The sequence below is a fragment of the Schistosoma mansoni genome, chromosome 1 (genome assembly GCF_000237925.1).
Source record: "Schistosoma mansoni strain Puerto Rico chromosome 1, complete genome".
Taxonomy (NCBI): domain Eukaryota; kingdom Metazoa; phylum Platyhelminthes; class Trematoda; order Strigeidida; family Schistosomatidae; genus Schistosoma; species Schistosoma mansoni.
The window spans coordinates 48,738,796-48,754,115 of NC_031495.1; positions in this window are offsets into that span (position 1 = coordinate 48,738,796).

Sequence of the window (15,320 nt, forward strand, 5' to 3'; positions counted from 1 at the left end):
TGGATGAATCAACGAGTTTATATGTGGGTTTTCGTGTTGGCACAGTACTTTAAGTTCACAGGTGTTGTAATTTTTAAAATGGTACATTGTAAAAAACTGTAGTTTTAGCGAATAAACATGTAACCCTAATTAAACCTTTACGTAATACATCCGTAGCGCTGAAGAAAACAGAGGGAAAAAGCCGCAGAACAAGAAATAAAATGTGGCTGATGAACCCATTAACTGACTGGAGTCGAATCAATGAACAAAGGAATTTCAGTTGACCTGGTTGAACTCAGCACCATCTGATAAGAATTGAGACGGCAAAACAGGCCTCCATTATTGTTAGGTTAAAGAGTGAAGTGTGATAAATGTGTGCCTTGACCTATTTCGAGATAAGTTCTCGTCTGTATACTATTCGGTAGACAGATCAGGGACGTAACAGGAGTGGAGGTAGAGAACATTTTTTATTTTGACTGATCCAAAACGAAATGTCTATATCGTTGGATGACCTCAGAACTATTCTGCAGTTTTAGCAAGTGCAGAGCAACGCAAAATAAATGAAGCTTTGGCTGTACTAACTCAGAAGCTCTCGTTTTATTTAGCTCCAACCTTTCAACCAGATAAGTGCGAATGCATCACAAATTCCATTTGTAAATTCAACTATGATCCCGCATCCAATATCATACTTGACTCCTGGTTTCATCATTTCAGAGATGTATTCCGTACCGAGTACGCAAATCTCGATAGTGCAGCTATAGTTCACTTACTTCTGAGAAGACCTGAGGCACGTGAATATAATAAATGTGCCACTGTGATGTTTAAATAAATCAATGACTTCTTCGTATTGATGACTGTTGTAATTTTGAATTCCAAATACAATACATTCGTTCGGGCTTATCTAATACTTCTTGATTACATTGAGTTATTCCTGGGATTACTAGTTTATACTATAATTCAAATACTTCTAATTATCATATTGGCGTCGCGATTGAGCCTGTAATGGAACGGTTGGATATAAATTCAGGTTTTAATGCTTTTGAGGAGTACATGGAGAGGTTCGAAATCTGGGCTATGACCAAGGAAGACGATGAGGATTTTAATATTGTGGCCCATTTCCTTACATTCATCGGGAAAGAAGCATACAGCCTTATAAAGATTTTGGCACTTCCAGACAAACCGATTTCACTCCCCTATGCAACTCTCAAGCAACTACTGTTGGATCATATAAAGTATACAAATTCCGGATGCGGTAAGAGAGAAAAATCCGATAAAATGACTCTCCAGAACTTCAGGAATTCCACTTTAATAAGTCGTCGCAGTTCGATGCGTAATCAAAGTTATTCAGATAATACTTCATTGAGCTGTGAAACAGTCCATGATGATGAGCACGAGTTTAGTAAATGCTTGTTCTGCGGCAAGTTTCACCCATGTAATTCATGTATATTTCGTAATTCTAAATGCTTTAAATGTGGTATAACTGGACACATTCAGTCAGTTTGTAATACCATGGTTCATTTCGCTGAAAGTAATGCTAAGATGGATGCTTCTAATGATCAGTTATCTTTATCTAGAAGTAGTATAACGTCATATAACAGTCCAGAGTTGAATGAAACCCAGAATCATTGTGAGACAAAAATTTTTAGTCAACAAACTTATCGGATTTCTCATGTTATTGTACCAAATATGGTTTGTCGTGATAATTCACATACTTCTGATGGAATTTCTTACAACTCTGAGAACAAAATGTTGAATGAGTCAAATCATGATCAAAAACGAGATTCAGTTTTGGTAGATGCAGAATTCCCTGATGACCCATTATTCTCTAATGAAACTCTTATTCAATCTGAGGAAAATATTTCAGAGAAATCGAATTCTGATATCATGTCAAGTGTCAGTGGTCCTCACAATCAATTTATCTCTAATGATATTCCTAATGAATGTGACAAATATGTTCCTAATGAGTCGAACTCTAGTCACATTTCCGATGTTCTCGTATCACATGTTGCATATTCTCACGAACAATGTGTTTCGAGTAGAATCCCTAGTCAGTGGTACGATGAATCAGATGGGAAAGCGAAATTTCCCGAAGCAACCAGAGAACCAGTTTGCCCAGAAGTGAAGTTTGCACAGACAGAGAATCCAAATCAAGTCCAAGATTATCCTAATGAATATGAGGCAGATGAATGTTTTCTATTCGATTGTTTCGCAGGTAAATCAAGCCTAGTTAAATCACATGTGTTAATTACGTATATCAATGCATATCCATCTGTATATTCTAATATGAATAACAAAAAGTATATGTATCATGATTTTTATTCAAGTCAAAGTCACATGATGGAATACCTCAAATCATATATCAGTGTTTATTCCCAAATACTCACATGCAGTAGTCGATGCGTAAGATTTGAGAAGATAATGCAAATTGGGAACGTCATATTGGCTAAAACATTGCGAAGTAAGGACCCAACATTATTTCGTGGGGGAGGATATTGTTGGAAAGTCCATGATGCAAATTCTAAATATCAATGGTTTCACTACAAAGCCGGCATGCTGATTGTATACAATTCCAGAACCCAGGTGAGTCTGTTCCAATTTCGGTTGTTAATTCTAATACTAATGAGTGCATTCTAGATAATACAGAGTCTACATCCAATACACCGTCGGACAGATGTAAGATGAACTTAAGAAGAAGACGAGCAATCGATTACAGACACTTACACTCCAATTCGAGCTGTGGCGGATGTGATGTTTAAATAAATCAATGACTTCTTCGTATTGATGACTGTTGTAATTTTGAATTCCAAATACAATACATTCGTTCGGGCTCATCTAATACTTCTTGATTACATTGCGTTATTCCGGGGATTACTAGTTTATACTACAATTCAAATACTTCTAATTATCATAGTACCATTTTTGGTACGAGGGACAGAAGAGACTTTTTTGCGCGAGTTTCTGGTTGTGACAGACCTCTTTGGAGGATGTCCTTCCTCCTTTGGACAGTGAGGGTCAGCATTTTTGGGACTCACTTGGGCCTGCCTTATGTCAATCTGCGTGTCGACAGATTGAGTTCTGACTGATGTGTCCCGACCGCGCTTGCCGAGACACTTTTTCGCGGCATTTACTATTGAGATGGCCTCGGTTAACAAGCTATTTGCATCCAAACAGCACTGTTGACATGGCCAGATGCATCCATTTTTACTGAACCGCTTGAAAGCTGCAGGCGTTAGATTCGTGCAAACTTCGTGGTACCAACCTTTGCACTCTTCGCACTGCATGCCGCTGTCAACGGGATGTCGACATCCTGGGCGGTGGCAAATGCTTTTGTTGCATCTTCCAGTCATTTTAGGATGAGAAAGTGAGTTTTGACTTAAAGGAGAAAAAGCTATAAATAGTTAGGACCAAAGTACTAACAGATACAATAGAAAAACAAGGTACTCTGGAGTACCGACGATAAAACTATTTAGGATACCAAAAATGATACTCTAGTCGAATACTTTAACTGAAAGAAATTCAATCAAAGTATAAAACAGTAGTCTTGATACGTTAATAACGATCAAAAACAATAGAATTTACTCAACGAGGAAAAATACCACTGTCTTTTTTAAATAGCGCGCGTTTCTTTTTGTATTGAAGTATTTATTAGGTAAGAACATACTAATGTGTTAAAGAAAAATAAGTGTGGGCAAGGTATGAGTGGATAAGGAACTGTATAAATGAAGGTAGTTCAGAAGGAAGTATGGAATTGCATAATTATAAAATAAAGTTCTGAAAACAGTATTCCGATACAAATGGCTGTCTCCCTTTTTTCCGAAGCTGTTTGAACTCTCTTTTTTTTGTTTTTGGAATTTATAGGGTATAGAGTGGGCTTCATTTTTAGCCAATTGTCTAGTTTGCTTGTATTAGGATTACTCGGTAGGAAGTGAAACCAATTCAGCCTTTTTTAACATGATTCAAAGTGGTATTTTGCATGAATAATTTCGCATCAATGCCGTTGGTTCGTGACATCCCACTAGACATAAGGAGCCATAATTAATATGTTCTGCCCCACAGACACGGGTGGATTGAAGTTATCTCCCCACCATCATGTTTGCTGGTCAGTAACGCCACCCTCCCTCCTTTTATGATGTTAGACACTCTTACGTTTGTGGTCGGTATGAATATTGCTTTTATCAAGGACCATATTTGGAATACACTGTCTCTACAAGTTCCATGTTACAAGCAAATCAAATGGTAATAGCATTTGTATTATGGGTTAGATATCCATTTAATATATCGTACTACTATGAAGATAACTAATGGTAAAGGTTATAAGAGACAAGTCAGATTATATGTGGTTAAGAGATGGTAAGGGCTAATAGCAAATCAGAGGATATGAAAGAGAATATTGTAAAATTTTCAGGGTAAGAAAAATAAAACATTGAACAACTCACAAGAATTTAGGACATATGAGCTTCTTTTGATCGGCCTTAGTTGGTCAGCATCCATAAGATTAGTGAGTTATCTGTCTACTTGTAATAAGAAAAATAAAAGGACATGACACTTAGGAAGAATAATTTGGATTTATCCATTAGAGAGATTCGGAAACTGAAAATGAGGGTTAGGAGCGGAAGGCCATGGTTAATAATCAATAAATAGTGGGGAAGGATAAAGCATGTTTTCTTTAGTTTGGCTATATTCATACTAACGACAATGGAGTTCGTTATATTCTTGTTCCGTCTAGATATTGGGCGGTCCATAATAAAGTGCCTCATTGGTAGGCGGGAGTTCAAGGAATAGTTGGCGAAGTTCTTTAGAGTTTAGTAACAGGGTTATTAGCCTTTTAAATTTGGTAAAGGTGTCACAGTTACGGATAGGTATTGGCAACCTGTTCCACAATAAACTATACCGAACTGTAAAAAACTTACAACGCATTTGTTTTTGGTGTTTTTCGGTAAATAGTGTATATGCATTGTTTCTTAGTCTATAGGCTGGGTCATTAATCATAGTTGGACAGGAGGTTAGGAATGACAGTCCATTTATTGCTTTGTAGAGAAATATCAGATTGTTCCTTAACCTACGGTGCCATAAAGGTTCTAAAGAGAGGTGCTTACATCTACTTGTGTAATCAAGAGTGGTGTCACTTCCTAGCAGTTGGCGTGTAAAACGTCTTTGAACATCTTCTACTCTTATTTTGTCAGTGGTATTCATATTAGAGAAGATAAAAGAGCAGTATTCTAAGGAAGGTCGTACACATATTTTGTAGAGGGTAAGCTTGGCATCTGTCGTGAAGAAATTTTTTGTTATGAAGCCAATTAGACGTCTGGCTTTAGAAATAATAAAGGAGGCGTGTGCTTTAAAGTTTAGGCTTCCTGTGTAATTTATTCCTAGATCGTGTACTGAATTAAGTGTCTGGACTTTACTTTTATTTAAGTAAAGTTGGGGTTCATAGGGGTGCTTTCCAAAGTGCATGATCCCGCATTTGTGGAGGTTAAATGGTAATTGCCACTTTTCGCTCCAGATAGTTAGGTTATTGAGATCATCTTGAATCAGGCGTACACTTTCACTTAGAACCTCAGGCTTATAGCTGTATACTATTTTGAGATCATCAGCATATAAGTATGGTTTCCCAGATTTTATGATGTTACATATATCGTTTATACACATGAGAAACAAAAGTGGGCCTAATACACTTCCCTGGATGACGCCACTAGTTATTGGTCTAGGTAATGAGAGACAGTCGTTGTACTTTACCATTTGTTTACGTCCCTTTAAGAATGAAACAAACCATGAATAGAGTGGGTTGTTGATTCCGAAGGACCGTAGTTTGGCTAGAAGCCGTTTGTGTGGAACCTTATCAAAAGCTTTCCTAAAGTCTAAAAATATGACTGATACAAGGAGTCCATTGTCTCGTTTCAGAGTTATATCATTCATGTAGTCCACTAGGCATGTATCACATGATCTGGACCTAAGAAATCCATGTTGGGAGACCGAGATGAGATTATTAGTAATTACATGTTGGACTAACGCCGCTTTAACTACTTTCTCCATCACTCTAGACACCACTGAAGTTATGTTTATGGGTCGGTAATTTTCAACATTTGCTTCAGGTCCTGTTTTAATTTTGGGATTGATGTGTGTAGTTTTCCAGGCAGTAGGGTAATGCGCTGTAGAGAGTGATATCGCAAATAGTTTGAGTAATAAAACACACATATCATCGCCTCCACGTTTTAGCATGCTAGCCGGAATACCATCTGGTCCATCAGTGTAGGAGTGTTTCAGTGTACTAATTGCCTTAGAGATATTCTGTACATTGAAGTCTACGTTAGTAATCTCACAGGTAGATGCTGTGATAAGTTCTAAATCATTAAGTGGTTTTTCATCAGTTAATGAGGAACAAAAGTGTTCATTAAATAGTTCCGTAACAAGTTTAGGATCTTCGTATACTTGTTTGTCTTTAATAAATATGTTTCCTCTCGACTTAGAACGTTTAAGTTTATTTTGAAAGAGTGTGGTGAGTGCTGAGGAGTTATTACTAAGTTCGACAGCACGTTTTTCCTGTTCGATTGCTTTGTGTACTTATTGCGTCTGTCTGGACAAGTATTTCTGTCATCGTTACTAAAGAGGAGAAGTCATTAGAGTTGTGGAAGCGAGTACAATGTCTCTGCAGACGTCTTCGTGTACCGACCGGTATAAACAGATCTTTAGAAAACTTAGGTCTCTAGTACTCTAAAGGTGCGATTTTGTTCATGATACTTTCGATGTTGTGATAAAATATATTGGTTAGTGTGTCGGTATTGTTTGCAGTAAAGAATGTTCCCCAGTCAGTGCTTCTTAGGTAATTGTGAAAATTATTCCAATCTACCTTGCGATAGTTTCTACGAAGGGTTACATTTTTACGTCTACCGTTTGTGTTTTTTATATTAAGGCTACATACAACAGTGTTATGATCACTACCTGGGAACTTTTTTCCAATATACACAGTATTGGGGGTGAGGCCACTGGTAAAGACTAAGTCCAAGATATTTTGATGTCTGGTAGGGCTACTAACATATTGAGTCCACTGTCCTAGTTCTAGACATTCAATAAATGATTCATAACGTTTCGGAGCTTTGACTGGAAACCAAGAAATTTCAGGCATGTTGAAGTCACCACAAATGAGCTTGCCTGTGAATGGAAGGGATGATGCTAGTGTGAATACCTCTGATAATACTGCTATTTCACCTATTGCCAAATTAGGTTGCTGGTAGATACAGCCGAACAGTAAGGTAATGGAATTTGATGGCTTTAAAACAATCCACACCGAGTCCTTCAGTTTGTTTAGTTCAGGTATATCGCATAGTAGTGAGTTTAAGCTAGAGTGAGCATAAATAAGGCATCCTCCGCCTCATCCTTTCAATCTATCGCTTCTATATAGGAGGTAGTTATCAAGAGATATACTTAGATCGGAAATATTACTGTTAGTCCATGCTTCAAATATCATTATAAGTGATGGTTGATATATGGAAGCAAACAGAACTAAATCAGTCTTTTTATTGCAGATCGACCTAGCGTTGATAAGACACATATTAAACAAGTGGCCTACTAAGTTAAAGTGAGTGAGAGTATCTCGATTAAAGATGTCATGATCCTCGCGTGAGTGATGTATGTTTGAAGTAATGGATTGAGCGTTTTTCAATAGCTCTGTATTTTGATAGCTAGAGTTACTGGGGCATGTATCAAATGAGCTAGTGAAGTTGCTTGGGGAGTTTATCCAGGAGGAAAGGGGGGGAGTACTTTCTGATGCGAACTGTACGGGGGAAGCGAGTTTATGTTCCGCACTTGGTTTGAAATGACTAGGGCTATATGCTTCAACAGGGGTGCAACTAGGGGCCTTATTCCAAAAAAATCTGGTACATGTTGACTGTAAAGTGTACTGTTATTTGCAAGACAGTTTTGATGGTTAAGCTCGTAGCCTCTGTTATAACTATTTGCGCTAGTGCGAGCATGAGGGGGGTCTGATGCTCGTAACTGGAAGTGGTTACGACTGTTGTTATATATGGAGGCCGTCTTCATGTGGTGGGTTGATACTGGAAAGTTCTCATTCTGAGAGTAATTACAATTGTGATTCTGGGGAATGTACATAGGGTGTGGGGTGAGGAACCTGTAATTACCATGCTTATTAACGGTTTTAGGCTTGAGAAGGTGAGTGGAGTGATCAGTATTCTGATAGTTTTTGTGAGTGTGCGTGTAAAAAGGTTTGTTACGCTCAAGCGTACTACCCATTGTGCGAGGTGTTGATGGCAAGTTACATGATATCAGCGGATAGAACCTATTCACTGTTGTTGGGATACCCACAGAACAGTTGGCCTCAATCTTACGTGTCCCCCTATTTCGTATTTTGGATTTTATCTCCCAAGTCTTTTTTGTCAGAGATGAAGGGTTTCTTTGTCTCTGTGAGATGAACTTAGGTTCATTCGAATCCTCTTGTGGAGTATCTCTTGGGGAACTAATTTTTACATGAATATGTTTAGTTGGGTGTGTTTCGTTACACGGCCCACATTTTGGTATTATACTGAGCGAACACCCGGGATCAGAGATGCCGTCACGCCTTTTAGTGACAGATGGGGACCGTATCTTATTCAAAGATTTCAGATCTGCAGACTCATCTAGATCTACGGATGGACCAGTCGTTTGTGGTATAACATCATGCTTGTTATCCATGCGCTTTATATCAATCATTTTGTTGCATACTGTCTTTAGCTGGTTTTTTACTATCACTCTGTCATACGATTCTATTGCTTCACGTCTTCTTATACGACGTTGACACGGTGTTAGGTCAGGAGTGACTTTAATGCTTTTGTATGGAACTAAAGTAAGACACTTATAAGTACATCCTGTCAGCTTCTCTTTCTTTTACTTATAGAATTTGATACAGATAAGGAAGTTTAGTAGTTTTTTCACGACTGATTTGTTGTTCTTCTGAATTGCATGAAGCTGAGAAGATCCTCATACGCTTCCTGGTATGTGATCTATGGCTTTTGTCAACTAATTGGAAGGCTTATAGACGGCGTCGGGTTGCGATTGACTATGATCAACACTACAGGGAGATTACGTGCCAGATATCGACTTGGATCCCTCGGTAGGCCGAAAACCAGTAGGCTGTTAGTGGTCGCAATGAGATATATTTGCTGACGATCTCGTGGTATCGAAAGAATACTAGGATGTGCCGAAGAATACTGGCGGAACTGCCGAGCTTAAGCAGGTTCGTGAAAGGTCACAGGTAACGGAAGGAAAAGTGTTCTTGGTGCAGTTAAACAAGCAGTTCCAGTAAAACAATCGCTAGTGAAATCGGGTATAATAGTAATCGTTTCCATTATACCAATCGCATAATCGTCATAAAAGTAGGTCACCACAGGCTCAAATCTTTCTAATAATCAAGCCTATGCCGAGGAACAACTTTGCCGATTTTTGAATATGTAAGATCATGTGGAGAAACCATTTATAAATTGACGAAACCGTGTTTTATATTGTTTACTGCCACGTTTATTCATCCAGTGAATTATCTAAATATAAATATAACAACTGTAGTTTTTGCATTATAAATATTGTTAGTATGTATAATTATAGTCTGGTTCGGTGCTAATACCACTTCGATAATAGACCTAATCCGAAAACGGTAAATTTGTCATGTGATTGTCTAGTCTGTAGGATCTTACATGGAAGTCGCATCACTATCTTCACTGACTCATCGTATCCTGACAATTAACAATGGTACTTGGTGCTTCTGGAGAACACATTTATGCTGGGGACAGAATAATATATTCAATGTGAATAGCAATAAGTTAGACATAATGAGCACACCTGCAAGGCTGAGCCATGCCATCCGGCTTAATATCTACACGTCCACCACTTCCGACCTTCTCCAAGTGTTACATGTCAAGTATACATCTTTTCAGTTGAGGATACCACGGATATTCTAGTTTTACAACTAGCAACCAGTAGTATCTTCTATAATCGATCGTTCCCAGTCGAATAGAAACCAGGAGTCAGACGAGGAGAGACAGGAAAGATTTATTTGATTCGTTACCAATATATCGAGAGACTTCGTTCTTAACTGGCTATTGTAACGTAGGAGCTGTGTCCCACGCCGTGTTGCAACGTGATCTGGTGTGGATGCATGACCGAAAGCTTTCAGCTAAACAAGTCCACTTAAACAACGTGGTCAGCATCCAATGTCTAACACTTAGAAAGCTATTGATTTTGGGGAATTATTTACAGCTACACAGTCTTTATATGCTTGGCTTCGAAGACCATGCGGTTAGGAAACAATGCTGTTACATGTATTCATCCGATTATAATGTCACAGTGAGGAAACCTATGCATACAACGCAGCATTCTAACGAAACTTCTAAAATGATGCAATACTACAAGTTTTCGTAAGGAAACGGGTACATAAGGACCAAACACTTAGTAGTTTTTTAATTCCCGCAAAGTTACCCGTTAGGATTGTCGGTAAACCTCCCCATAAAAGTATGAAGAAGACGAAAACAAAAAATCAGACAAAGGTTTTGTAGTGGATGTCGAGTCGTGGACGGACTATGATCACCACTACTATTCGATTACGCGTACAAATATGACTTGGTTCCCTTGATAGCCCGTAAACCAGAAGGCTTTACTAGTCCAGATCAAGTATATTTATTGGCGATCTCGTGGTATCGAAATAATACCGAGACGTGCCAAAGAGTACAAGCGAACAAGCAGTGCGTGAGCAAGCTCGAACCAAACCAGGCGGTATATGGAACAAGAAGTGAAACGGATACAGTTAAACAAATACAGTAAAACAATCTCTGGTACAATTGGTTACAATAATAATAATTGTTTCTATTATTCCAATCGTGTTCTTATCGAGACTGGCCGGTCACTACAGGAGCCCCCCGCTAGAAAGGATTTACACTTTCGATACGTAGCGGTTTCATTCGTGGGACTGATCGCGAAACGTGCAATTGTAGGACGAAGACGTTGGCAGAACAGGGAGTGATCGTTGATCCTCGAGTTGCCACCAAAAGTCTTTGACGTAGAACGGTACCAGAAGGAACGTGCTGTATTGATTGCTTGGATTAGCATGCTACACCAGAGTGGTTTGTATCCAGAATCTGAAAGTTGCGTTCGTAGAGGTCCGGACCAGAAACGCTGCAGATGTAGGACGAAACCAGATTGAGCCAAGGAACCAGATGCGACCAGAATAACCATGTTCGGGACCAAATGTATACCATACGTATTTGGAGCCAGAGAGGTCGACTGAGTGCGTTGACTAGAGCGTGGGTGATCAGGCCAGCTTTCGCCAAAATTTACTGAAGTCGACGATACCAGAACAGCGATGGTCGAAGGCGTAGGCTCGGGGTAAACAAAAAAATGAAAGAAAAAGAGAGAAGTGTAGCTTTCGTGTAGTATAGGGGTAGATTCCTATACTGTATCCGTAGTTGGTTATGAGGTTAGTCGAGAAAGCGTACGGGTAAGCGTACTCGGCGACCGGAACGTGAGACGGTAGTCTCGTTCGAACCTCGTGAGCCTGCAATCTCATCCGCAGTCAAGGGCGGTGTGGTCTGTAGGTCTGGACGTGAGATGGAAGTCTCGTCCGTAGACGGGGCAGATGACACGTGCTGTTGACTGGGACGTGAGAATGAGGTCTCAGGTGCATCTAGCGTGGGATCCGAAGTAGATGTAGAGATCCCGCTAGAAGCTCTGATAGGTCTAACATTGGGTCTCGGCTTATCAGGTATAGCACTGTCATCGACGTGTGCTGGCTTGAGACGATCAATGCTGACTGTTTCGATGCGGCCACGTCGATCAACCTTGAAGGTCTTTTCGTGACGGGAAATCACGTGAAAAGGGCCCTCGTAAGGCTGTTGTAGAGGTTTGCGTACCGAATCTACTCGTATGAAAACATGTGAACAGGTAGATAACTCTCGAGGGAGAGCGACCTGTCGATGTTGTATACGAGTTGACACCGGAGTCAGTGTTCGTATGAATGCAGACAGTCGTTGGACGTAGTCTGATTCGCCGAACTTAGTGCTGCTCCGTGGTGTGAAAAATTCCCCAGGCAGACGCAATGTCGTGCCGTAAACAAGTTCAGCGGCGGAACATTGAATATCTGCCTTTAGACTCGTTCTGATTCCCAGGAGGACGAGCGGAAGGGTTTCGTACCAATTGTTGTTTTCGTGTGCTCGAAGAGCACTTTTAAGTTGGCGATGAAACCGTTCAACTAAACCGTTTGATGCTGGATGGTAGGCGGTAGTGCGTATGCGTTCCGTACCAAGCAGCCGTGTTAGTGAGGAGAATAATGCGGACTCAAATTGTTGTCCTCGGTCAGTCGTGACAGTCGAGGGACAACCGTACATAGCTATCCATCGTTCTACGAAGCGGTGAGCAACTGTCTCCGCCGTAATAGACGTGATGGGAATAGCTTCGGGCCATCTTGTGAAACGATCAATGCATGTGAGTATGTGATCATACCCGTGCGATGGTGGTAATGGTCCTACAATGTCTATGTGAACGTGATCGAAGCGAGCATCAGGCGTAGCGAAAGTGCCAATAGGGGCAGCTACGTGCCTGTGCACTTTTGATCGTTGACATTGTAAACATTGTTTTACCCACATACGGACATCTTTATTCATTGACGGCCAGACGTATCGTGCAGCTATGAGGCGTAGGGTGGCTGCGATACCAGGATGAGATAGACCATGAAGGGCATCAAAGACGAGACGGCGATAAGCGGAGGGTACGATGGGTCGAGGGAGGCCCGTGGAAGTATCGCATAGGATAGTACCAGAGCTAGTAGCTAGGGGTACTTCCCGGCATTGAAGGGACGTAGACTGTTGTGCTTCCGTGCATGAAGTATCGTTTGCTTGGGCGGCGGCCATAGCAGGTAGATCGAGCACTGGCAAAGTAACTGCATTCAGTTGGATACGTGATAAAGCATCAGCAACACAGTTCGACTCGCCTTTGACGTGACGAAGGTCTGTCGTGAACTGGGAGATATAGTCCAAATGTCTGCACTCTCGTGGTGAGTAGCGGTCAGACTTGGTATGCAGAGCATACGTTAAGGGCTTATGGTCGGTGAATAAGATGAACTTACGACCTTCTACAGCGTGCCGGAAATGTTTGATGGCGCAGTAGGCTGCTAGCAGTTCGCGACCAAAAGCGCTATATCTCGTCTCCGTGGGAGTGAGGCGTCGTGAGAAAAATTCGAGGGGCTGCCAACTACCGGAGATATTCTGTTGCATAACGGCTCCTATGGCGAAATCCGATGCATCAACCGCTATACTAAGCGTGGCTGATGGGTCAGGATGCACGAGAAGTGTGGCTTGAGCTAGGGCCGTTTTGATATCTGAAAATGCAGTACGTGCGGCGTCGTTCCATTCCAGTTTGCGTGGATTACCGTGAAGTAAATCGGTTAACGGTCGTAACTGTTCTGCCGCGTGCGAAATGAAGCGTCGGTAGAAGTTGACCAAACCGAGAAATGCCTTCAGTTCCTTGAGTGTGGACGGTACAGTGTACTCCTTTATAGTACGTACTTTATCCTCACAAGGTAGAATACCCTCATGCTTAATAACATGACCTAAGAATTTCATTTCCTTCTTCCCGAGTTCACACTTGTCGGGGTTGACTATTATTCCATTATCCGAAAGGCGCTGGAATAGTAGCGTCAGGTGTTGATAATGTTCATCTACGTTTGATGATGCGATTAGCAGGTCATCAATATAGACGTGAACAAAATCTAGGTCTCGTACTATGCTATCGATAAACCTTTGGAAAGTTTGAGCAGCATTCCGTAATCCAAATGGCATTCGTAGGAACTCAAATAAACCGAAAGGAGTCGTGATAGCAGTTTTCTCTATATCTTCAAGAGCGACTGGGATCTGGTGATATGCTCGTACCAGATCGATCTTGGAAAAAATTGTCGTGCCCTTGAGTGATGCCGTGATGTCATGTATGTGGGGGATGGGATAGCTATCGAAACGTGTAGCTGTGTTTAACGCTCGGTAGTCTCCGCATGGTCTCCAACTAACCCCATCCTTCTTTCGAACCATGTGGAGAGGTGAGGCCCAAGGACTGTGAGAAGGACGAATAATACCAGTAGCTAGTAAATTGTCAAACTCACGTTTAGCGAAAGCTAATTTGTCCGGTGCCAGTCGGCGAGGTCTTGCCGTGACTGGTGGTCCGCGGGTGACTATGTGGTGTACCACACGATTGGTCACCGATGGAGTCTCCTCGAGAGGTTTAGTTAATTTGGGGAATTTCTGAAATAAAACGTGGAATAAATCGTCACGCGAATGAAATACACCTGTGATTCGGTACGCGTTTGTGTGGGCTTTAGAGCCCATAAAGTTGCTGTTCAACGAAGTATCAATTAGCTGCAGCCTACGTGAATCGACTAGCAATTCATAGTGCTGTAGGAAATCGATACCGAGTATAGCTGTGGGAACATCGGCAATGATGAACGTCCACAGATACTGTCGTCGGTTGCTCAGGTTGACCGTAAGTTGTCGTGTACCATAGGTGGGAATGACTGAGCCATTCGCAGCGCGTAGTCGAAGCATAGTGGCTTGAGACTTACTGTTACCGATAGGTACGACAGAAACTTGGGCACCCGTATCCACAAGGTACCTAGCGTTGGTGCGATAATCGTGCACGTAAAATAAACGGCCAACCTGAGGTGAAGTGCCGGCGAGTACGGCCTCATTTACTCGCCGGCTGAGAAGTTTCCCGCCTTGTATGAGCAGGGAGCTCGACAATGACGGGCACCGGCTCCGAAAGCACGGTGAAACCAGCACCAACCTGGACTCGCTTCCGAAACCGCCTTCTGGCGTGGCTTGGAAGATGCCCGCTTGGGGCGAGTCGTTACGGCTTTTCGAGATTGTGACCTGGGTCGGGGGACGTAGGGGGCTGGCACATTTGCGCGGTCTCGAAAACTGAGACGAGTATGGATACATCTGTCCCTATCCCCATGAGCCGGAGGTCGTCTAGCATCGAGATCAATGTTAGAACGAGAAGTAGAGGCAACAATATAGTTGTCTTCGGCGCTAACACGTGCTAGAATCTTGTCTGCTATGAGGGCCACCTTGTGCAGTGGGGTGTCCTCGAGCAGGGCCGTAAGAGTTGGTTGGATACTCCCTGGTAATGCTTCGAGCCATAACTCTTTGACTATTTCGGAGTCGGCTGTCGAGTTTCCTGCAAGGGACTGCAGGCGCGTGAGGTGGTGGCTCGGCTTAGCATCACCCATAGGGTGACGTGCTAAGAGAGTCCTCAATCGTTCCTCTCTTGATGGGAGGAAATGTCGAAGGATAGCATCCTTAAGACGGTCGTAAACGTTCGGA